This window comes from Tamandua tetradactyla, chromosome 7 (genome assembly GCF_023851605.1).
Source record: "Tamandua tetradactyla isolate mTamTet1 chromosome 7, mTamTet1.pri, whole genome shotgun sequence".
In the NCBI taxonomy this organism is placed as follows: Eukaryota; Metazoa; Chordata; class Mammalia; order Pilosa; family Myrmecophagidae; genus Tamandua; species Tamandua tetradactyla.
This window is the reverse complement of record NC_135333.1, coordinates 57871137-57895079: the sequence shown is the minus strand read 5'-3', so window position 1 is coordinate 57895079 and position 23943 is coordinate 57871137. Positions and strand designations below refer to the sequence as shown.

Sequence of the window (23943 nt, the reverse complement as noted above, 5' to 3'; positions counted from 1 at the left end):
CATGAGATACCATTACAAAATCTCATAGTTATAGATATCTCCTAGTGATTCTGTTTCCTAGAGAACCTGACTATTACAGGGTATATGGGGGAAATATACCTATTGCAAACAGTATCTTAATAGTCTTTTATCAACTAAAATGGACCACAGTAATACTATGATTCATGATAGGGTGGGATAAGGGGGTATGGGCTGTTTTGGGTTTTCTTTTTCCTCTTTGTTTCTTTTTCTGGAGTAAAAAAAGTGTTCTAAAATTGATCATGGTGATGAATGCACAACTATGTGATGGTACTGCAAACCATCCATTGTATACTTTGGATGGTTTGTATGGTGTGTGAATATTTTTCAATAAAATTGCATTAAAAAAGGGGTGTGTGTGGAGGGGGTGGATGCAAACTCCATGCAAGAAAGAGATTTCTCTTTTGTTCTCTAATCTATCCTCAGCTTTTAATAATAAGTGCTCAATAAATACGTGACAAATAAATGAATGGATTTTAATCTCAAAGAAAAAGAACCTAAGATACTTCTGGGAAAATTTTATGCCAATACATTTGAAAACAGATTAAATGAGCAGTGATGAAGAAATTAATTTGAGAAATAGGATAGAACTTTAACCAATACAGAAATTTAGCAAAATCAGTAATAAAATCAACCCTTAAACAAACAAAAATATATGGAATACCATCTGTTTTATACAAATGTTTCAGAGAATTAAAAAAGAAAAGAAAAGAGATAAGGCTCCTTGATTCATTTTATGAGTTTAGATTAACTTTTCTGTTGGACATGAATAGGACTGCACAAAAGGGCTTTTACAAAAATAGGATTTAACAATTTAAGATTTATTTAAAAATGCTAAATAAAATATTTGTACCTGATTTTAGCAATCTATTAAGAAAAGTAATATTCTAAATAATTAGAATTTATCCCAGCAGTACAAGGATGGCTTAACATTAAAGAATCTCCTGATGTAATTTACTACTTTTACTGTCTAGAAGTAGAAAAAATATATACGATTTCAATATAGGGAAAAGAGCATTTAATAAAGCTCAGCATTCATTCATGATTAAAAGAAAAAAAGTAATTTTAACATAGTCAAAATAGAAGGGAACTTCCTTTAGTAATGAAAGGAATACTCTGAAACTTAACAGCCAACTATTATTAACATGAAACCTTAAAAGCTTTCTATTTAATATCAGAAGAATAGCAGAAAATATACATTCCCTACTTTTATTCAATACTGATATTAGTCATCCTAGCCAATGAATGGCACAAGCAAAAGAAATAAAAGAACTAAGGACTGAATAAGAAATTAAACTGTTTGCAAATCATACAATAGATAAAAAGCAAACAGGCCTTCCCGGTCAGCATTTTGTCCGTGATCAGGCAGACAGACTGGACTGAGCCATGGCTGATAGGGCTTGCCGTCTTCCATGTCCTCTGCCTGTTGCTCACTTGCTTCTCATTCCAAAGTTATAAACCACAGATTGGGCGTTTTCTATGCCCCGTAATTTTAGTCTATTGTGCTGACTATATCAATGAAGTAGTTGCAATGAACTGGAGGTTATTTTCAAAACACCAGTATTTTGATTCAAGAGGAATGTTTCTGTCTACTGCTCTTCAGTGCCATAATCATTGTGATTATGTGGGTATGTAAGACTTTGAATGTAATGATTGACCTGGAGAATTTACAACAGAAAAGAAAAAGAAAGAAGAGGAGAAGTAGAATAGTGTAACAGCTACTTTGGATTTTCTATGTTAGATTTTTTTCCTCCACCATCGTTTCCACCGTTAAAGTACGCATGTAATAGGTATCCTTCTTTAGCAATTGATTCATGGTTTGAAAAGGTGAGAGATTCTTTTATTGTGAATTCCACAGTGATAGAACACATGCGAAAGTTGTTTTTTTTAAAAGAAACACTAATATCAATCAGATTCGTTAAACATAGACCCATATTTAGAATGTTTATAGTGTTTCTAGTCAAACTGCGTAGTCTCTAATCAGAGTCTTTCATAATTTGCTAATTAGTTCACACCATTTATGTAGTTAGTGTTAACTATAAAATGTTAAATCAATATAGAAATATTAACCTTAAATAGTATTTAATGATATTCCACTTGTGGGCACCATTACCTATTTATCATGGTGTGTTTTCTAGTTTACAGCAGTGGTTCTCAACCAAGGGTGACTTTGTTCCCCTGGGAACATTTGGCAATGTCTGAAGACATCTTTGATTGTCATGACTGGTGGGTGCTACGGGTGGTTAGTGGGTTGACCCACAGGATGCTGCTGAACATATTACAATGCACAGGACAGTCCCCCCAACAAAGCATTATCCAGCCTGACATATTAACACTGCCAAGGTTGACAAACTCTGGGCTAGAGAAGCCTTTTTAAAAAATACTTTGGAAGCAAGGTCTTGAAAAAATTTATTTCAGTTAATAATCCAATTCTTATGACATTAGATCTCTGTAAACATCCACACAGGACCCGCCCTGCTAAAACAAAATAAACTTAGAGCCTACTTTGTTTTTCATAATGGTTAAAAATATTAAGATAACGGAAACCGTTAAGTCAAGATTCTGCAGAAAAGAATATGTTGACTGAGCCCTTTGTTTTTATTTTTCAGGATGTAAAATTCAAAATGCAGAAATTTTGAATGAATGTTTTAGCTTTTTCCATTGATAGAACTTTGTGAGAAATTTTGAATGATTGCTTATATTCCTTCTTAAGCTTCACATCTTGTTTTCCTATACTTTGGGTGCTCAAGAACACAATGCTACCACTTTTATTAAAACAGGTATAATATGTCATTATAATATTTACTTTATCAAATAGTTCATATACAGGAAGTTCTTGGTTCTTTTCAAATCTGGGAACTTCACTAGAGAATGACAGGAAGTGACTAGAGATCCAAATTTTTAAAAACATAGTGCTTAATAAAGGAAATGGTATTGGCTCCTGCTTTTGGTTTAGAAAAAAATGGATTGGTAAGTTTTCTTTTTTTAATTTTAACAGGATTTTGCCCCCCAAAGTGAAATGTATTAAGATTTCAAAAGGGAAAAAAAAGATCTCTAAATGAAAGGATTTATATTTAGCAGTTTAAAAGTTGACACTTTCTTAGATTATAAAATTAAATTTCAAAATTCAAATGTATAATGTTTTATAAACAATTTGTGTTCTTAGTAGAAAAATCGTTTCTTAAATTTTGATTTTAGTTTTAGAAGTAGACATTAACTTTTCTTGATAAGTCCACTGGAAATTTTATCCTGAAATTTTTACCAGTCTTTGATTTGTTAAACTTTTCTACTGAACATTTAAAAGTACTTAAAAAGTAACATTTCATTGTTAAGTCAAATTTTAAACTTAAAGTTACCCTATTTATCAAGGATTGTGTACCTGGTGTCCTGATAAGATGCCTAATTTTGTATTTTTGAAGATTTACCAATTCAGCATGTTTAATGGTATTATGTGTTCAGAAGAGTTCACTGTATCACAAGTTGATATTACGGAATCTAAAATCAAATCGGACCACTTATACTCAACTTGTAATATAAATATACAGGAATGGTAGAAGATACTGCTGAGTTAATGTGGAGCTCTGCCACTGTAGGTTTATTTCACGCCACTCAGGCCCTTGTGACAGTGCCTGATAATAAGAAATGGAATAAGAAATTATTTTAGATAATGGATTCTACTCTTGGTATTGCCAAAGTCAGCTGTGATAAAGTTGGTTTAACAAATAGAAGAAAAACCTGTAGAAATTGTACATTTTCACTATCTATAAATTATTTTGACTATCTAAATACGGGCCCACGTGACTAAATCTGTTTTATTGTGAAAAATAGTGTAATAGTATTGTTAACTTTGCCTTAACTTTGTTTACGCTTTTATCAATGTATAAACATGGCATGGGGGGGTCTTTTTGTTTTGTTTTCTATTTATATTTTGGAGTGGGTGTATGGAGGGCATTATATTTTGGGGTCTGTTTCAAAAAAAAAACAAGCTTCACTCAATTTTGAACTGTTTAATAAATTCCTACTCAGTGGCTTAAACTGCAATATTTATAAAAAGAAAAAGAAAACAATCCCATAGAAAAAGGGACAAAGGATGTGAACAGGCAGGCCACAAAGGAGGAATCCCAAACAGCTGTAAATGTGCCAAGCATCTCGAGATCACTAAAATCAATGAAACTTAAAATAGTAATGAGACTTCATTTCGTTCTATCAGATTGGCAGACGTTTTAAGGTTTTTCAATGCTGAGTGATGGTGAGGAATATGAAGGAAAGCTCATAAATTGCTGATAAGGAGTTTAAATGAGCACAATCACGTCAAAGAGAAATTTGAAAAACCTCATAGTAAAATTGAAGTTGTATATGTCCCATGACACAGCAATGCCACTTCTATAGCCCCTAGAAACCTCTTTCACATGTGCATGTATTCAATGCTATTTGTCAGAGCACTGCTTTTAATTAGGAAAAAAGAGAAGCAATCTAACTGTCCGTCAGTAGGGGATTGAATTAATAAGCTCTGGTATATAATCATACAATAAAATTTTATATAGGAGTCAAAAAGAATAAGCATGTATCATTAAGAACAAATTATCGAAGTCCATCATTGAGTGAAAAAAGCAAATTGCCAGAAGAAGACTACTTTGTTATTTATGTATATTTTAAAACACACACACAAAAACAGCAGCATATATTGTATTAGATTAGAGAACAATCAACTGGGGGGAAAGAATGGAATTGGGTTAGAAATATGGGAACACCACTATATAATATTTATTAAAAACAAATAAAAAGGACCTGAAGTGCACAAGGTATGCTGTAAACATTTCTTGAACCCTGAGAGCAAGCACATGATTATTTGCGATATTACCCTTTGTACTTTTCTGTATTGTTTGAAATTTTAACAATTTAAAACATTTGTTGAACTGCTGTGTTTTTCTTACCAAACACGCAACTTCTCAGATCACTAATTCTTTTTAAAGCTTATTCTGAAGGAAGTGACAAGCTTAGAGACTTCCTCTTCCATTTATGCTTACGGAAATTCATCAGGGGAAGAAAGCTCCATCTCCTGACTCTCGGGCCACTCAGCCACAAAGGGAAGTAGAAACTGCTGATGACCAATTTTATTTCTCAAATCAACTGTCTCCATCCCCTTTCTCAATCCTGTTGCTGAATTCAGTAAAGTGATTAAAGCTATAGCATCTTCCTAGAGGAAGAGATAAGGACTTTTAAAAATGACTTGACTACATGTGTAAAATTGTACATGTGTGTATGGACAAGAACAAAGAAAAAGGGATGGTGCAAAATATAAATGGTTGTATGGAGACCTCACCCTCCTACCCACCTCCCACTTACCCCCCATCCACTATTTTTGCCTGGATCTGCATCTGAGAGCAGAAAATATGCCTGGCTTGCTTTGTAGCTCCCACTGAACAAGGACTGCAGTAGATACTCCATAAAAGCTTGGGTAAACTGATATTGGTGATGTTGTCCATTCATTTATTCATTCAAACAAATACCCATCTTGTTCTTTTGCTCAGGAAGCATAAATGCTGAGCCATATGTGGCAGAACCAGAATGGGGATTCACGAGGTGGGGGGCAAGTTAAAGGATGCTAGTGACATTAAAGCAAAGATATTTGCTGGCCCTGGGAGAAGGAGGGCTGTGTGACTGAGAGAGAACTCAGCACAATTGATGCATTTCTGTAGTAAATAGCATCAATCGTTCTGAGTCAAGGTCTCAGTTGTTTGTGTTATCTGACTAGTTTCTGAGCCTAGGATACCCCCAGCTGGGCCAAGTGGTCAGGATTTCCTGCCTTCCAGTCCACAACCCAAGAATGAGTGATTCATGGGCTGAGACTCTGTGGGAGAATTGCTTATCCCTGAGTCAACACTTGTAAAATGAAATTAAATGAAAAAGATCAGTTATTTTTCTTTTTACCTTGAAAGAAAAATACGGAGGCAGAGAACCAAGAATAAAGCTTCAAATAGCTGTCTTTAAATAAAAGCTCTCATGTTTTGGGGTCTCAAACCTTTTCGCACTTGAGATGTTGGGGCTGGTTGTTTTGTCTCTCTGGGGTTCTTCACAGTTGTTAGTGGTTTCTAAACAAGCTTCTCTACATGGAAGAATTAGCCACAAGTTTACCGCAGAACGTCAGCCTGATTAAAATTAAAGGGTTATCAGATAAAAAAAAATACAAGGGGACAGAAATCTACTGTAGTTCATTCTCTGAAATCTAAAAGCAGTTTTCCCCTCAAGACTACTGAAACCTATTTCTTTGGACAGTACTCTTTTTAGTAGAAATATGCTAAATCGGTGACTCTCACCCACAGTCTTCTGCGAGGAGAGCGAGTCTTCTGAGAAATTGCATCATACAGCTGAGGAGATTTTCAGCTGGATAGCAATGGAAATTCCCTTGCGATTCTGAAGAAAGCCCAGATAGGTACATATAATGCCAGGTAGAAAATTGAGACCAGAAGGGAAATACAAGAAGGAAAAAGCAAAGGCCTACTGAACAGCTGCCATCTTGGTGGCACTATAACCAAATGCATTGAGGGTCAACGATGGGAAGTTCTCCTCAGAACTGTGGCCCAAACCGAACGTGGGGCAAGGGCCAATCAGAGGCCTTAATTGTGTCAGACACACCAGGTGCTTGTGCTCAGAGCCTGGATACCCCTGGATACCTTGTTACCAGCAGCCAAGTTTCCCTCTCTGCTGCTCTCCACACCCATCCCCCCCGATCGCCTCTTTGTGCCCCGCCCTCGCTGGCACCAGCAATCCCCAGCATTTTTACGCCTGTTCTGGAGAATGCACACTCAGTTTTGAATGGCACATGATTTGTATGAACTTTGTATCTCTGACAGGAATCAAATCCTTTAACGTGAAATGGTGATGCAATCCAAGCATGGAAAGGAAACACAGACCAGAAATTATCTGAGGGGGGAGGAACTGATTTAGTTTCCAGGAATTTTCATGCTCTGGACACAGCCCTGAACAGATAACCTGCTCATCTACTAGGACTTTGCTTAAGAAGGGTTCAGTAGAGACAGACAGCACCACAAAGGTTTCCCTCAAGTCTACGTGTTGGCAGGTGCTACACCAGGTATAGGGAGGGGCGTGGGTGGAGTAGGTGACGCAGGGTCGGCAATCCTTAGCTCCTCTGGCACGTGGCGAGCATCTCCTGGTCTCCATTCTCTTTCAGGTTCAGCTGATTTCAGGTTTTGATTTCCCCCTCTGTGGCTTCTCTCTCTCTCTCTCCCTGAATTTCATTCTCTTATAAAGGACTCTAGTAATAGGATTAATACCCATCCTGAATGAGGTGGGCCATACCTTAACTGAATATCCTCATCAAAAGGTCCTGCAGGAATGGATTAAATTTAAGAACATGTTTTGGGGGGTACATACAGGTACAAACCTCCACAGGCCCCTCCCTGGGTCACCAGCCATCACACTAAGATCAGCTTGCACAGAACACTGTCTGCCAGCCAGCCGCAGTTCTAGTCGTGTCACACATTATAACGCCTCGGATCTTCACAGCCACTGTATGTGGTAGGTACCGTTAGGATCCCCCTCGTTTTGTAGATGAAGGTCCATCGACTTTCCCAAAGTCACATGGCAGTGGGTGGTGAAGCCAGGCTGTGGACCCAGGCAGCTTACACCAGGCTTCCTGCTCACACGTCCCCTCCCTCTGTGGGCTGGCTGCCTCCTATCTCCGTGGTGATGGCAGCCTCTGACCTTCTATCACCCTCCTTACACACCTGTTCATGAACCACAGGAAAGCTGCCATAGGATCCGGAGCATGCACTAAGGCACATGCATTAAGACAATGATAGTGAGCACACAGAGCAGTTGCTAACTCTAAGCAATTTTGAAGGCTGGAATATCCAGGAATTGGGGTTGATTGGGCATGTGAGAACAGGAAGAAACGAGGACAGTGCCCTGGTTTCCTGGGGAACTGGGTGGATGGTGGTTCCAGCCATTCATTGAGATAGGAAATACAGGAGGAAGAGGAGGCCCAAGGGGACCATTTCGCCTGTTCAGAGCTTGAGAACCTGCAAGATGTCCAAGCGGAAAGGTCCACTGGTCCTCAGCTGTGTGGACTGGATGTCCAACAAGTAATGTTTGTTGAGCACCTGCTATCTCCTGATTCCTTTAGAAAGGTGATCTCTTTAACCTTACAGCAAACCCGCGGGGTAGGTGCTATCAGTCCCATTTTATAATAACTGAAACCGAAGCCCCTAGATGTTGTAAGAACCTGCCCAATGAGACTTCTGAGAAGAAGGCTGAACAGAGTAGCTCAAGATTAGCCCTGCTCCAAGGAAAAGTTAAAGAAGGGACAGGAGAGTGATTGAGATGGCAATTTGGGAGTGCAGCTGACCTGGGAGAGCCTCCGGCACCACATGGGTCAGCCCTGTTGCAGGGGCTGAGGAACTGAGAGGCAGAAAGCTGGAGCTGGTGCGGAGCCACAGAGCCCGCGGGAGTGCATGGACAGGAACCAGGACTAGGAAGTAAGCCAGGCCGCATTCCTTGGGTGCTCTATCCTCACCTGCGCAGCCCCATGACCAGCAACTCACCCTACATTCCACACACCCAAACCCCATCAACCACTCCCATTCCTTGTGCTCCAGACACCCCACCCCACCAGCCCCCAGTTCGCGTACCTGCCCCCCACCCCCCACCCCAGGTGCCGCCCAACCCATCTCTCCTGCACCCCTCCCAAGCACTACCTCCCTCTCCCTGTTCCCTGCAGGCTGTTGCCAGTACATAAAGCCTGCAGACACTAACCTCCATATCCCGGAATACCCTGGCCCCTGTCCATAGTGTTGCACAGCCTCACTCAGCTCTGCCTGAGCTCTGCGCATCCCTTTATGGCACTTCCAGGCCCAGGCATGTGCATGGCCTCCAATCACGTCATTCAGCTCTGGGAACCGCACTTTAAAGCAGTCCTAGAATCATGCATGTGCACAGCCTTCAGCCACATTTCCCAGCTCTGAGAAAGTCCTGACCTGTGCGGCAGGGTCATATCTGCCCCAAATCCAAGAAGGTATAATGCCGACTTGCTGCCACAGCTCTCTATGCATGCATACAAAGGGCCCTGTGCCACCAGGGTTATGCTACCCAGACCAGTGCATCCACACAGCTACATCCTCCCTGGCTGCTGGGCACCCACATTCACAAGCATCAGTATAACATTCCCAACCTGTGCCTATACCTGCCCTGAAACAAACCACCACACTGAGTACCCCACCCTATGCCCTGCTCCCTGCTGTACAACCATCCCGCAAACACAAGGCCTTAGACTACTGAAAGAAATCAAATCCCAAAATAAATCAATAAAGATATTTATAAGTGACAAAGACAGCAGAAGATCACTAAGCATATCACAATGCAGACAGATATGGCCCTGCCTAATGACCAAATTAAAATGCCAGAGGAGACACAGATGTTGGAATAACTAAGCAAAGATGTTCACGAAACTCTACTTAATAAATTAAGTGGGACAGCAAATGACATAAAGGAGATCAAGAGAACATAAAGAGAAATTTGAAAGAATAAATAGAAAAATAGCAGATATTACAGAGACTAAAGACTACAGATTAAAGACTCTGTAGACCAAATAAAAAATATAATAGAGCACAAACACCAGATTTGAAGAGACGGAAGAAAGAATAAATAATATAGAGGACAGGATAACAAAACAGCAAGTGGCAAAAATGATGGAGAAAATTGAATGGAATTTAGGGAAATGATAGACAAAACAAGGTGCACAAATATAAGAATCATTGGTGTCCCAGAAGGAGAAGAGAGGAGTAAAGGGCTAGGAAGAGTAGTTGAGGATACAATAGCGGAAAATTTCCCAACCCTCATAAAGGACATAAATATGCAAGTCAAAGAAGTCCAATGAACTCCAAACAGAATAAATCCAAATAGGCCTTCCCCAAGGTACATGTGAATCAGTCTGTCAAATGTTGAAGAGAAGCAGAAAATCCTGAAAGCAGCAAGAGAAAAACGATCTACTACATACAAGGGAAATCATATAACACTGAGTTCAGACTACTGAACTAGCACCCTGGAGGCTAGAAGACAATGGTATGATATGTACAAGATCCTGAAAGAGAAAGACTTCCAGCCAAGAATTCTGTACCCAGCCAACTTGTCCTTCAAAATTGTGGGAGATTAAAGTTTTCACAGACAAAGAAGTCCTGAAAGGATTTGTCAACAAGAGCCTGGCCCTATGAGAAATACTAAAAGGAGTTCTGCTGGCTGAAAAAAGAAAGACAGAAGAGGGAGGTCTGGAGGAGGGCACAGAATTGAAGAGTACCAGCAAGGATAATTTAAAGGATAAAAAGAAAAAGAGGGACAAATAAAATAAAAAAGATAAGATAGTGGAATCAAGAAACACTTTTTCAGTAATAATTTTGAATGCTAACAGATTAAGTTTACCAATTAAAAGATACCAGATTGGCAGAATGGATTAAGAAACATAATCCAATTATATGCTGCTTACAAGAGACCTATCTTAGACACAAGGATACAAATAGATTGTAAGTGAAAGGATGGAAAATATTTTCCATGCAAGTTGTCACCAAAAGAAAGTAGGAGTGGCTATACTAATATCAGACAAAATAGACTTTAAATGTAAGGACATCCTAAGAGACAAAAAAAGACACTATATACTAATTAAAGGGTCAATTCACCAAGAAGATATAACAATCATAAATGTTTATGCTCCCAATCAAGGAGCTCCAAAGTACATGGGCCAAACATTGGCAAAACTGAAGGGAGCATTAGATGTTTCAACAAAAATAGTAGGAGACTTCAGTACACCACTCTACTCTATAGAGAAGAACCAGACAGAAGATCAACTAGGAAATAGAGAAATTAAATGACTTGATAAATGAATTAGACCTAACAGACATGTATAGGTCATTGCACCCCAAAGCACAAGGTTATACATTCTTCTCTAATGTTCATGGAACATTCTCTAGGATAGATCATATGCTGGGGCACAAAAAAGGTCTTTGTAAATTTAAAACATTGAAATTATTCAAACCACTTTCTCTGATCAAAATGGGATGAAGCCAGATCTCAATAACCACCAAACAATGAGAACTTTCACAAACATATGGACATTAAATAACACACTCTTAAACAATCAGTGGGTCAATGAAGAAATTGCTAGGGAAATCAGTAGCTACCTGGAGATGAATGAAAATGAGAATACAATTTATCAGAACTTATGGGATGCAGCAAAGGCTGTGCTGAGAGGAAAATTCATTGCCCTAAATGCCTACATTTAAAAAACAATAAAGAGCCAAAATCGAGGACTTAACAGAACACCCAGAGGAACTCGAGAAAGAACAGCAAACTAACCCCAAAGCAAATAGAAGAGAAGTAACAAAGATTAAAACAGAGATAAATGAATGAGAGAACAAAATACAATAGAAAGAATCATTAAAACTAAAAGTTGGTTCTTTGAGAAAATCAGTAAAATTGATGGGCCACTAGCAAGACTGAAAAAGAAAAAAAGAGAGAGGATGCAAATAAACAAATCAGAAATAAGAAGGAATGTGTTACCACAGACCCTGAAGAAATAAAAGAAATTATAAGAGGATACTATGAGCAGCTATATGCCAACAAATTAGACAACTTAGATGAAATGAATTCCTGGAGACTCACAAACAAGCTCCACTGACTCAGGAAGAAATAGAAGATCTCAACAAACCAATCACAAGTAAAGAGATTCAATCAGCCATCAAAAATCTTCCTACAAAGAAAAGCCCAGGGCCAGATGACTTTATGAGGGAATTTTATCAAACATTCCATAAAGACTAATACCAAACCTGCTTACACTTTTCCAAAAATTGAGGAAAAAGGAAGTCTACCTAACTCATTTTGTGAAACTAATATTTTAATACCAAAACTGGGTAAAGATGATATAAGAAAAGAAAACTACAAGCCAATCTCCCTAATGAACATTGATGCAAAAAATCTCAATAAAATATTAGCAAACTGAATCCAACAGGACATCAAAAGAATTATACAACATAACCAAGCGGGGTTTATACCAAGAATGCAAGGATGGTTCAACACAAGAAAATCAATTAATGTAAATCAGCACATTAACAAATAGAAAGGGAAAAAAATCACATGATCATCTCTACTGATGCTGAAAAAGCGTTAGACAAAATTCAGCATCCTTTTCTGATTAAAAACACTCCAAAAGATAGGAATCAAAGTTAACTACCTCAATATGATAAAGGGAATATATGAAAAACTGATAGCCAGCATTGTACTCAATGAAGAGTTTTATCCTAAGATCAGGTTCAAGACAAGGATGCCCACTGTCACCACTATTATTCAACATTGTGCTAGAAGTTCTAGCTAGAGCAATCAGGCAGAACAAAAAAATAAAAGGCATCCTAATTAGAAAGGAAGAAGTAAAACTCTCATTATTTGCAGATGATATGATATTATACTTGGATGATCCTTAGAAATCTACAGCAAAGTTACTTGAGCTAATAAATTCAGCAAGGTGGGATATAAAATTAATGTGCAAAACTTGGTAACATTTCTATACACAACAATGACCTAGCTGAGGAGTCAGTTAAGGAAAAAATTCCATTCAAAATAGCAACTAAAAGAATCAAATACTTAGGAATAATATAACAAGGGACTTAAAGGACTTGTACACAGAAACCTACATAACACTGCTAAAAGAAATCAAAGGAGATCTAAATAAGTGGAAAAACATTCCCTGCTTATGCATAGGAAGGCTAAACATAGTTAAGATATCAATTCTCCCCAAATTGATCCACAGATTCGACACAGTACCAATCATAATTTCACAACCTACTTTGAAGATTTGGAAAAGCTAACTGCCAAATTCATCTGGAAGGGAAAGAGACCCCGAATAGTTAAAAGCATCCTAAAAAAGAACGAAGTGGGAGGATTAGCATTCTCTGACTTTAAAACCTATTGTGAAGCCACTGTGGTCAAAACAGCATGGTACTTGCACAAAGACAGAGGCATTGACCAATGGAATCGAAGTGAGAGTGCAGAAATAGACCACCAAATCTATGGTCAGCTGATTTTTTGACAAGGCCCCCAAATCCTCTGAATTGTGACAAAATAATCTTTTAAATAATGTGCATGGAAGAACTGGATATCAATAGCCAAGAGAATCTTACACCCTACACAAAAATTAACTCAAAGTAGATCAAACACCTAAATATAAGAACTAGCACCATAAAGCTTCTAGAAGCAAATGTAAGGAAACATCTTCAAGACCTAGTAATAGGAGGTAGCTTCCAAAACTTTACATCCAAAGCACAAGCAACAAAAGAAAAAATAAATAAATGGGAACTCCTCAAAATCAAATGCTTTTGCACCTCAAAAGACTTTGCCAAAAAGGTGAAGAGGCAGCCAACTCAATGGGAGAAAATATTTGGAAATTGCATATTGGACAATGGTTTGATTTCCTGTATATACAAAGAAAACGTACAACTCAACAGCAGAAGAACAAACAACCCAATTATAAAATCGGCTAAAGATATGAATAAACAGTTTTCTGAAGAACAAATACAGATGACTCAAAAGCACATGAAGAGATGTTCATTTTCATTGGCGATATGGGAAATGCAGATCAAGACTACAATGAGATATCACCTCACACCTACAAGAAGAGCTGCTATTAAACGAACAGGAAACTATAAATGTTGGAGAGGATATGGAGAAACTGGGACACTTATGCATCGCTGGTGGGAATGTATAATGGTGCAGTCACTATGCAAGATTGTTTGGCAGTTCCGTAGGAAACTATATATCGAGTTGCCCTATGACCCAGCAATAGCACTACTTGGTATATACCCAGAAGAGCTGAAAGCAATGACACAAACAGACATTTGCACACCGTTGTACATAGGAGCATTATTCACAATTGCCAAAAGATGGAAACAAATCAAATGCCCATTAACAGATGAGTGGATCAATAAAATGTGGTATATACATACAATGGAATATTATACAGCAGTAAGACAAAATGATGTCCTGAAGTACACGACAAGATGGATGAGCCTTGAGGACATAATGCTGAGCGAAATTAGCCAGACATAAAAGGATAGACACTGTATGTGATAGTTTGAAAGGATGTGTCCCCTAGAAAAGCCATGTTTTAATCAAAATCCCATTTTGTAAAGGCAGAATAATCCCTATTTAATATTGTATGTTTGAAACTGTAATTAGATCATCTCCCCAGAGATGTGATTTAATCAAGAGTGGTTGTTAAACTGGATTAGCTGGAGGCGTGTCTCCACCCATTCGGGTGGGCGTTGATTAGTTTCTGGAGTCCTATAAAAGAGGAAACATTTTGGAGAAAGGAGATTCAGAGAGAGCAGAGAATGCTGCAGCACCACGAAGCAGAGTCCGCGAGCCAGTGACCTTTGGAGATGAAGAAGGAAAACACCTCCTGGGGGGGCTTCATGAAACTGGAAGCCAGGAGAGAAAGCTAGCAGATGACACCATGTTTGCCATGTGCCCTTTCAGCTGAGAGAGAAGCCCTGACTGTATTCGCCATGTGCCTTCTCCCTTGAGAGAGAAACCCTGAACTTCATTGGCCTTCTTGAACCAAGTTATCTTTTCCTGGATGGATGCCTTTGATTGGACATTTCTCTAGACTTGTTTTAATTGGGACATTTTCTCAGCCTTAGAATTGTAAACTAGCAACTTGTTAAATTCCCCTTTTTAGAAGCCATTCTGTTTCTGGTATATTGCATTCCAGCAGCTAGCAAACTAGAACACTGTATCATTCCACTTTTATGACCAGCATAAAGAATGTTAATGGACTGTGGACTTTCGGCCTTCTACATGATGGCTGATGAATGCACATGGCTGAAGGATGCACTGACAGAGAAATACACTGGCGAATGATGGTATATACTGATGAATGAAGGTTTTGATGCTACAAAAGGAACAAAGTTGTGAAAGATGCAACTATGTGAATGAACATGTGGGACATTTGGTGAGACGAAATAAGCCAGAAACAAAAGAACAACAAAGGTATGGTCTCCTTTAGAAAATGCTTGTAAGAAAACAGGGGTCTAGATTGTAAGCTTTTAGACACAGTAAGTCTGGAGTGTTGATTATTATTTCTGGATTTTGAGAGGCTGTTTTGTATATATAATCTGATATTTCGAGATAAGAACAAAGACGAACAGGTTGGGGTTAGTAATTCAGAACATAGAGATAAGGAAGACAGTGTCTATATTTTGGAACCACACATACTCTTTGAGACCATGGAAGAAAGGTTTATTTACTCTGGAACTGAAATTTTCTGCAGTGAAAAATCTAATTCAACCTATCTGTATAGCTCATTTGGACATTGAAACACAGGGAGCACAGAATAAGAAAGAGGTTCTTTAATCCTGTATAGGTTATTGTAGTGCCTGGAAACATCCTAGACTGTATTAAGCAGATAATCAAAAAGTATTGGTAAAGTCCCCTGAGGGATGGGAGAAAGACTATGGAACTACTAAACCTTACCATCAGGGAATCCTGATACTGTGTCGAACTTTAGGGACACCCAAATTAATAGGCCATGCCCTCGATCATGATGCTTACTCTTGTGAAGCTTATGTAGGTAGCGGAGAAGGTTAGACTACCTATAGGCATGCCTAAGAGTTACTTCTGGAGGACCTCTGTTGTTGCTCAGATGTGGCCTCAGTCTCTCCAAGCCCAACTCTGCAAGTGTAATCATTGCCCTCCCCCCTACATGGGACAAGACATCTAGGATTTAAAAGTCTCCCTGGCGACCGTGGGAATTGATTCCCAGGGATGAATTCAGACCTGGCACCATGGGATCAACAATTCCATCCTGACCAAAAGAGGGAAAAGCAGTGTAATTAAGAAGGTATCAGTGCCAGAGAGAGTTCAAATAGAGTCGCAAGGCTACTCTGGAGGTTGCTCTTATGCAAACTTCAGGTAGACCTTGCTACCTATCATAACCTGCCAACCCCCAACCAGGACCATTCCAGCCAATCCTAAAGAACACCTAGGGCAATAGATAAGATTCCACAAGGGTTCCAGGCACTAGAGTAACTTTCCAGAAACCTACAACCTCCAGATGGGTCCCTGATCCAGATAAGCCCTGAAACCTAGCCCATCCTCTCCAGAACATCAGATGGTTCCATCTTCCTACCCCATATTAGTGACAGACCCTTCCAATATCAAAAATTTAGAATGCCCATAGCCCAAACAACCCTAAAGACAGGTATGGAAAGATCAAAGGTGATGGTGGAGTTTTACAGAGAAAATAGGATTTAACAAATGAATATGAATGCTGAATCATTAAATTGATACCTCTTTTATTCTCCAGCATTTTAGAACAGCTAAAAGTAAAAACCTAAAATTGTGAAATTGTAACCCATGTCAAAGTCAAATATGTTCTACAACTAATTGTGGTGCTGTGCTTTGAAATTTATAGCTTTTTTTTGTATATATGCTATTTTTCAAAAAAGAAGAAGGAAAAAAGTCGGTGGTGATGATAAAAAATATTTAAGCCCTCTAGCCTCCTGTATTCTGGAGCAGCTAGAAGGAAAAATATGAGAGGATCGAATGGTAGCCCATGACAAGCTCTGGGATCTGTCCTGTAACCCCTTGCCGAAGAGTGCTTTGAAACTATTGCTTTTTTTTATTTCTTTGCTTTGTATATATGTTATACGATACAATAAAAAAAGTTAAAATTCTAAAAAAAAAAACCTGCCCATCATCAGCTGTCACCTAGATCACTGCATAGACTTTTACCCTTGCCTCTCCTAAAGCCTCCAGTCTTTGCCTTCAATCATTACTCACACTGAAACCACTACTGTCTCTATAACACATAAATCTATCTTGTCATTCCCTTGTCTAGACCCACCCTGTGGTATTCCACTCCTCTCTTCTCATGACAGGCCTCCGTGATGGAGTCCAAAGGTTCAGTCTGGGAAACCTCCACTTCCCACCTCACAGCCCTTGGGCCCTGGTAACCAGGTGCAGATCCTGGAGCTCAACATGACTGTGGCCTTGCTTGCACCTTGCTTACTGTCTACTTTCCACCTTCCTAACTCCTGCTTGTCCCACTGGTCTCTCCTTAGCTGTCATCCTCTAGAAAGCTTCCAGGGACCTTCTCCAGCCTTGGTTTTGTGGTGTTCCTTGCACTTCCCCAGCAGCCTGCCATTTCTTTAGGCAGTCCTTACTGTACAAATCCCCTGGGTCCCCGTCACCTTGCCAGGGCTTGCACAGAATAGCACTCTACGACCTTCTTAAAGAGAAGTTGAATTTTACAGGTCCCAGCTAGGATTCAAATTCTAGCCTGTCAGATGCCCAAATTCATGAGCCCTTCCCACCATCCCAGGCTTCTTTCCAGTTGGGATGAATTCCAGTAGGCAGGTGAGATGTGGACGATTATTTCAGTGTATGGGGGAGGGTGCCTGTAGGAGCCAAGCTTTGAGGTTGCAGGTGAGGAAGTTGCATTTGAAGGACAGGAGGAGACCTGCAGGCTGTGATGCATGGAGCCGGGGTGCATCTGCTGTACAGATTGTACGTATGGATGGTCCAGATGAGAAAGAAGACTGAATATCAGGCAGAGAAAACTGCCATGTGTCCTATAATGTGGAATGATTGGAGCTCTTTGAACAGGAGAAAGGATCAAAGTTACTTTCAAGGTACATTAATTTGGGCATGGGTCAAAGAATAATTTAAAACAAGAGGCAGACGGCCGCTGCCTCCATCCCGGTTGCGGCCCCTATTGGTTACATAATTCGATGTAAGCTCCACTTGGCCCCACTTCCTGGCTGCCTGCAGACCCGGGGATGCTCTGAGCCCCACAAAGCCATCAGCTGTCACGGACTCCCTCCCATGGTATGAATGACAGAGGTGGAGCCCTCCAGCGCCCTCAGCAAGGTCAGCCTGCACCTTCTCAGCCACGATGACACACACTGTAAGGCAGCTCTCCCGCCACTGGTCCCCCATCACGTGCCCAGACTCATGGTATCGTGATATCACATCCAACAATTTCTCCCTTGCTGCAACTTACAAAGGTGCCATCATGGGAATGATAGTAGCTGGAATTAAAAAAAAAAAATAGGACCAAGATACGTAAAGAGGATAGAGACATTTTCACCTCCAGCTTCTCTGTTGACACCTGAATTGCGTACATCTTAAACCTGGGGGTAGTGAAAGAATTCCGAAAGCATGGCATGTGTTCCTTTTATTCAAAACCTTAAAGGATCACATATCAACAACCATTCAGGGCCACTGCAAAGTCATTTACTTGCAGGTCCTCACCCACAGCATTGCCATCAACTTCTACAAGAACAGAGACTTGAAGCAGCATCACTGCATCCCCTACAGCATCTGTCCTCAAAGATGGCTTCACTTATGTCCTCTACCTCGAGGGCAGCCACCATCCTGGACTGCATCCAGCACCTGGCCTTGACGTTAGTCCACCTGAGCCCCTGCTCCATCCCACAGAGGATCTACCTCCAGGCCCACAGCCTGCTCTGCAGCTTCTTGTCAAGGCCAAGTATCCCTGCCAAGGGTGACATTGAGTACGGCTGGTCCATGTGAGGCTGCGGGCACGGAGCACCCCTGGTGTCTAACACGCTCTTTCAGTCTTTCTACTCCTAGAAACCTCAGCCCCTGCCGTGGTGCCCTGGTCCCACCTCGCATGGAGGTGTCCCTTCTGGCCTGACCCATGGGCCAGCTAGGGTGTGGCTGCATCCACTGTGGTCCCTTTCTTCCCCCACCCTAGGAGCAAAGGGGCAAGGTAGCGGCTTTACGCCCACTCTGCTCACCTGGGCTCTTCCCCTTTCTGCCCGTTCCTTGCAGCTCCTTCCAAAGCTAGCATGAACTTTTTGCTGGGAGGCAGGAACCTGGTTGTTAGAGACAGACCTGAACTAAAGATGCACGACCTTAGACAACATGAGAGGAGATAACAGAAATGCCAGCCCAGAAGCCTGGAGTCAGGCTGACAGCCCCTGCTCCTCCACGGAGGGCTGGCAGGTGGAGGCATAGTTTGGGGGAGGCTCTTCACCCCAGCACAGCGCTCTGGGGCTCAGCTCTCCAGAATAAGGGATCAGAAACAGGGGTGGTTCCCTGCTCCTCGGCTGGAAAGCCAATTCCTCCAGCACTCTCCTCCTGCTGCTTTCCGTCCTGGAGGGTTCTCAATAGCTCGTTGGATCACAGGCGGTGCCATTCCGCTGAAGTACCAGGCAGGTTCTCAAGGCTGGCCTAGCCCTCTGCAGCCTCCCACGTCCTTCTGTGAGCCACAGCTCTGAGTCCGGCCAGATGCAGAAAGGAGGTGGCGGGCTGTGACACGGCGGCTGCCTGGCCTTTGAGGTGGGGCTCGGGGCAGTGATGGGAGAGGCTGGGTCAGTGCTGGAAAACAATCTTGCAGCATGCTGTACGCATCCACCATGTGCTTCCTGCATCTTCCACCCTTGTCCCCCAGACATCCTTCCTGCCTCTCTGCCTTGTGGGGGGCAGAGTTCACTCCCAGGGTGGCCCCGTGGCCCCAAGGTCATCAGGGAGTGTCCTGGCAGTGCTGTGCGCACCAGCCTAGAGCAGAAAGTGAGAAGGAACGACAGGGGCAGGTGCAGCCTCGGTGAATAGGGTCCTTATGGCTGGGGCTCTTAGTGCTAGGGCCAGCACTCGGCCTCCTCCAGCCCAGCAGTGGAAAAAGGGGTCCTCAGAAGGAAAGTGAGGCCCCCGCCAGGAAAAACCTGTCTCCTGCTCTGGTCGGCCGTCTACCTGCCCTGTATTGATGGTCAGCAGGCTCGGGGCTTTGTTGCACTGACCGATCCGATCCTCTGTGCTGATGTTGGTCTCCTGCTGAGGCCCCGGCTCACTGTCCCATCTCACCTGAATCAACGGTGATCATGTAACTTTTATTTTTGCCCAGTGGGGTAAGGGCAGAGTCTTCCAGAGGGTTCTGCCCTGGACATTCATAACAGAGCTCAGACGCCTTGCCGTGCCATTCCCTGCCCTCTTAATCACTGCAGTGTCCGGCCCAACATTGAATGGATTGTGGTGTTCTATCTTACTACAAACAAATCAATAGAAAAAAAAAAAAAAAGAGAGAGAGGCAGAAGCTTGCCCAAGAGGCCCACGGGAACTGGGACACCTATTTTCAGCTTGCTTCCAGGGTGCCAAGGGGGACGAGGCACTGTGTGTACAGGGCTGAGAACATGGATTCTGGTCAAATAGACCAGCTCCGTCACTCTCTTAGGCAACCTCAATTTCCTTATCTATAAAATGACATGATGATAATAATGGCACCCATCTTGAAAGATTGGGGTGAGGATCCCATGAGATCATAGATGGAGAGTACTGTCTGTGGTTTCCAGCTGGCCCTTGATAAGCACTTAGTAGCTGCAATTACTGTTACACGATGGTGGAGAAGGCAAGATGACTTGGCGATGTTCACTCAGTCTGACTGGCAACTCCTCTGCACCAACCCTTGAAAACTCAGGCCAGGGAAGTGAAGCTCAAGAGACTCAGGGAGAGGGAAAGTGAAAGTGATGGTGAGTGAAAGGCAGTGAAAGCCAAAACTGAAATGAATGCCAACATGACTGAACATCAAGCACTTATGTATTTATTAACCTTCTGCGGTCTCCGTGAACTCCTGCAGTTAGCAGGATGACTGAGGAAACCACCCTTTTATTTTAAGAAGTTTACTTTTGTTGCTGATTATTTTTGCTTTCCATTGACAATAAGGAGTTTTCTCTTTACAAAGATCCTTTTAATCTAAATCAGGCTCTTAACAGAGGTGTCACTACCACATGAGCCGGAAATGGTTACCACATCGGTGCTCAGCTGGGTTGGAAGGCTTTGCCCCGTTTCGTCAGAAGGGGAAGCCGCCCGAAAGCCCAGCCCCAACCCAGGAAAGGTGTCAGATAGGTGGCTTTTGTGTGAAGTCACCATCCCCCGAAACTCCCAGGAAACTTACAGAGCTCCTGGATGGGAAGAAGCTGACATACATAGATTTAGGGACTTCAAACTCAACTTTCAGAAATGATTCCTTGCCCTTTATCAGGTATTTTAGTTTCCTGGCTGCTAAAGCAAATACCCCACAAGGCTGGCTTAAGCTCAGGAATGTATTTGTTCACAGTTTTGGAGACAGAAGGCTGGCTGCTTCCTGGGGTCACTATCTTCTGACTGCCGGCAATCTTGGGGGATCCTTAGCTTTTCTGTCACATGGCAGCATCTTTCTCTTCCATGCTCTATTGACTTCCAGCTTCTGGCTGCAACTTGTGCTTCTCTCTCTGTCTGACTTTCACTCTGCATTTAAAGGACTCCAGTGATCCAGATTAAAGCCCACTGGATTCAATGGGGACCACACTTAACCTGAAGTAATGTCTTATAGAGATCTTATTTACAGTGGGTCCATACCCACCAGATCACAGGGAATGGTTTTCCTAAAATACTTAGAGGACATGGAAACACTCAGTTTCTTCTTAAAGGAGTGTAAATACTCCCACCGCGAATGTTTCCATTTTCTCTGGAAAGGGGTTTCGTAAGCAAAAAGAAAACTTCTACACATCCTCTGTCTATATTATTCTCAATTGAACATTACACTGTAGGTTGCTCTTACGCAAGCTTCACTTAGACCTTGCTACCTATCATAACCTGCCAACCCCCAACCAGGACTAAGTGCCTGTCCAAACTGGGATGCATGAGTCAGTCCCCCATACTAGGAAACATTATAAACTCTTCTTTCCCTGAGGGAAGGGCCACTTCACTGCAGGGGGCTTACTGGAGATTGACTCACATCCCCCACAAAAGACGTGTTCAGGTCACAACCCCTAGTCCTATGGGTGTGAACCATTTGTGAATAGGATCTTCCAAGATTCGTATTTAGGTGAGGCCGGATTGAATTGGAGTGGACTCTTGCCCCCTGGCCAGAGTCCCAATAAGTAGAGGAAATCTAGAAGAGACACAGACAACTGAGTAGAAGCAGCAGTAAGAAACTAGCCAGAAAATGAGGCAGATCACCATATGGTGGAGGCAGAGAAAAAAGCCAAGGAACACTGGGGACTACTGGCAAGTCAGCCTCAGAATGCTCTACACTTCAGAGGAAATATTTCCAACCCAAACTTTGATGTTGGAGTTCTAGCCTCCAAAACCACGAGACTAAATTTCTATTGTTTAAGCCTACCCTTTATGTAATATTTGTCACAGCAGACCCGTCAAACTAAGACAGGGCTCGTTTCAAGAAACTATGTGTCTATTTAAGAAACACTGTTGCTTTACTTTTTTTTAAATGCACAATAATTTAAGCTGGGCTAATGAGGTGAGTTTCACTCATTCAGTCCTTGGAGAGCTCCTGGACATCTAAGATTGGCGAATGGTTCCCACAGAGTTAGGCATGTGGTGGTTCATTAGTACTGCCTGGGAATGGTTTTCCTAAAATACATAGAGGATATAGAAACAGTCAGTTTCTTCTTAAAGGAGTGTAAATACTCCCACCTCGAATGTTTCCATTTTCTCTGGAAAGGGGTTTCGTAAGCAAAAAGAAAACTTCTACACATCCTCTGTCTATAGTATTCTCAATTGAACACTACACTGGAGGTTGCTCTTACGCAAGCTTCACTTAGACCTTGCTACCTATCATAACCTGCCAACCCCCAACCAGGACCATTCCAGCCAATTCTAAAGAACACCTAGGGCAATATGTAAGATTCCACAAGGGTTCCAGGCACTAGAGTAACTTTCCAGAAACCTACAACCTCCAGTCCCTGGTCCAGGTAAGTCCTAAAACCTAGCCCAGCCTCTCCAGAACATCAGATAGATCCATCTCCCTGCCCCATATCAATTTAGAATTGCCATAGCCCAAACAACTCCAAAGAGAGATATGGAAAGATCAAAGGTGATGGTGGAGTTATACATATAAGACAGGATTAAACAAATGAATATGAATGCTGAATCATTAAATTGATATCTCTTTTAGTCTCCAGTATTTTAGAGCAGCTAGAAGTAAAAACTGAAAATTGTGAAATTGTAACCCATGCCAAAGTATGAAATATGTTCTACAACTAATTGTGGTGCTGTGCTTTGAAATTTATAATTTATTGTACATATGTTATTTTTCACAAAAAAAAGAAGGAAGAAAGGTCTATTGTGATGATAAAAAAATATTTAAGCCTTCTAGCCTCCTATATTCTGGAGCAGCTAGAAGGAAAAATATGAGAATGGTAGCCCATGACAAACTCTGGGATCTATCCTGTAAACATTTGTTGAAGAGTGCTTTGAAGGCTACTGCTTTTTTTTTTTTTTTTGCTTTGTATATATGTTATACTTTACAATAAGAAAAAGTTAAAAAAAATGACAAACTGAAAAAAAATATAATTGGAATTGCAGTCAAAGATTTATGAATAAAAATCTTCACTATACTTTTACTTTTAATAGAAGAAATTTGACTTCCTATCAAAAAAATTAGAAAATGGTTAAAGTTCTTATCCATATAACAGAATATTAAGCAACCATTCAAAATATAATTTCAAACACCTAATATATCATAAAAAGTAATCAATGTCATCTTGTAAACTTTATAAAATAATATCCACTATGATCTCCATTATATTGTATACATGTCTATATGCCTAAGCAAAAATAAATAAATAAATGAAAATGCATTCTTAAAAAAAGGGAGAAAATTAGTGGTGTCTGATTTTTATAATTTTAGTAATAGTAGTGAAAAATCAATGTAGTCCTCTCCATCCCAAAGGTTAGTGTCAACCTGTGACAGTGACTGACTCAAGGCACATTGATTCTTGCAGTGAAATGAACGATCCATCATCCCTGTCTTCAACTTTCTAAGTTGTGTTATCATTGTCTGGACAATGTATCTCTCTCCGACTAGATGGTGAATCTCTGGAGAGCAAGGACTATGTCTTATTC

General features: G+C 41.0%; 1 protein-coding gene and 2 pseudogenes across 1 annotated transcript in view; 2 read left to right on the top strand and 1 right to left on the bottom strand.

Annotated features, from left to right (window-relative positions):
• Positions 1–23943, bottom strand: part of IL2RA (interleukin 2 receptor subunit alpha) — a 64420-nt gene that overhangs the window by 28810 nt on the left and 11667 nt on the right. The gene's annotated exons all lie outside the window — the stretch shown is intronic.
• LOC143689661 (transmembrane protein 18 pseudogene) lies at positions 271–1733 on the top strand (annotated as a pseudogene).
• Positions 17911–18612, top strand: LOC143689691 (N-alpha-acetyltransferase 60 pseudogene; annotated as a pseudogene).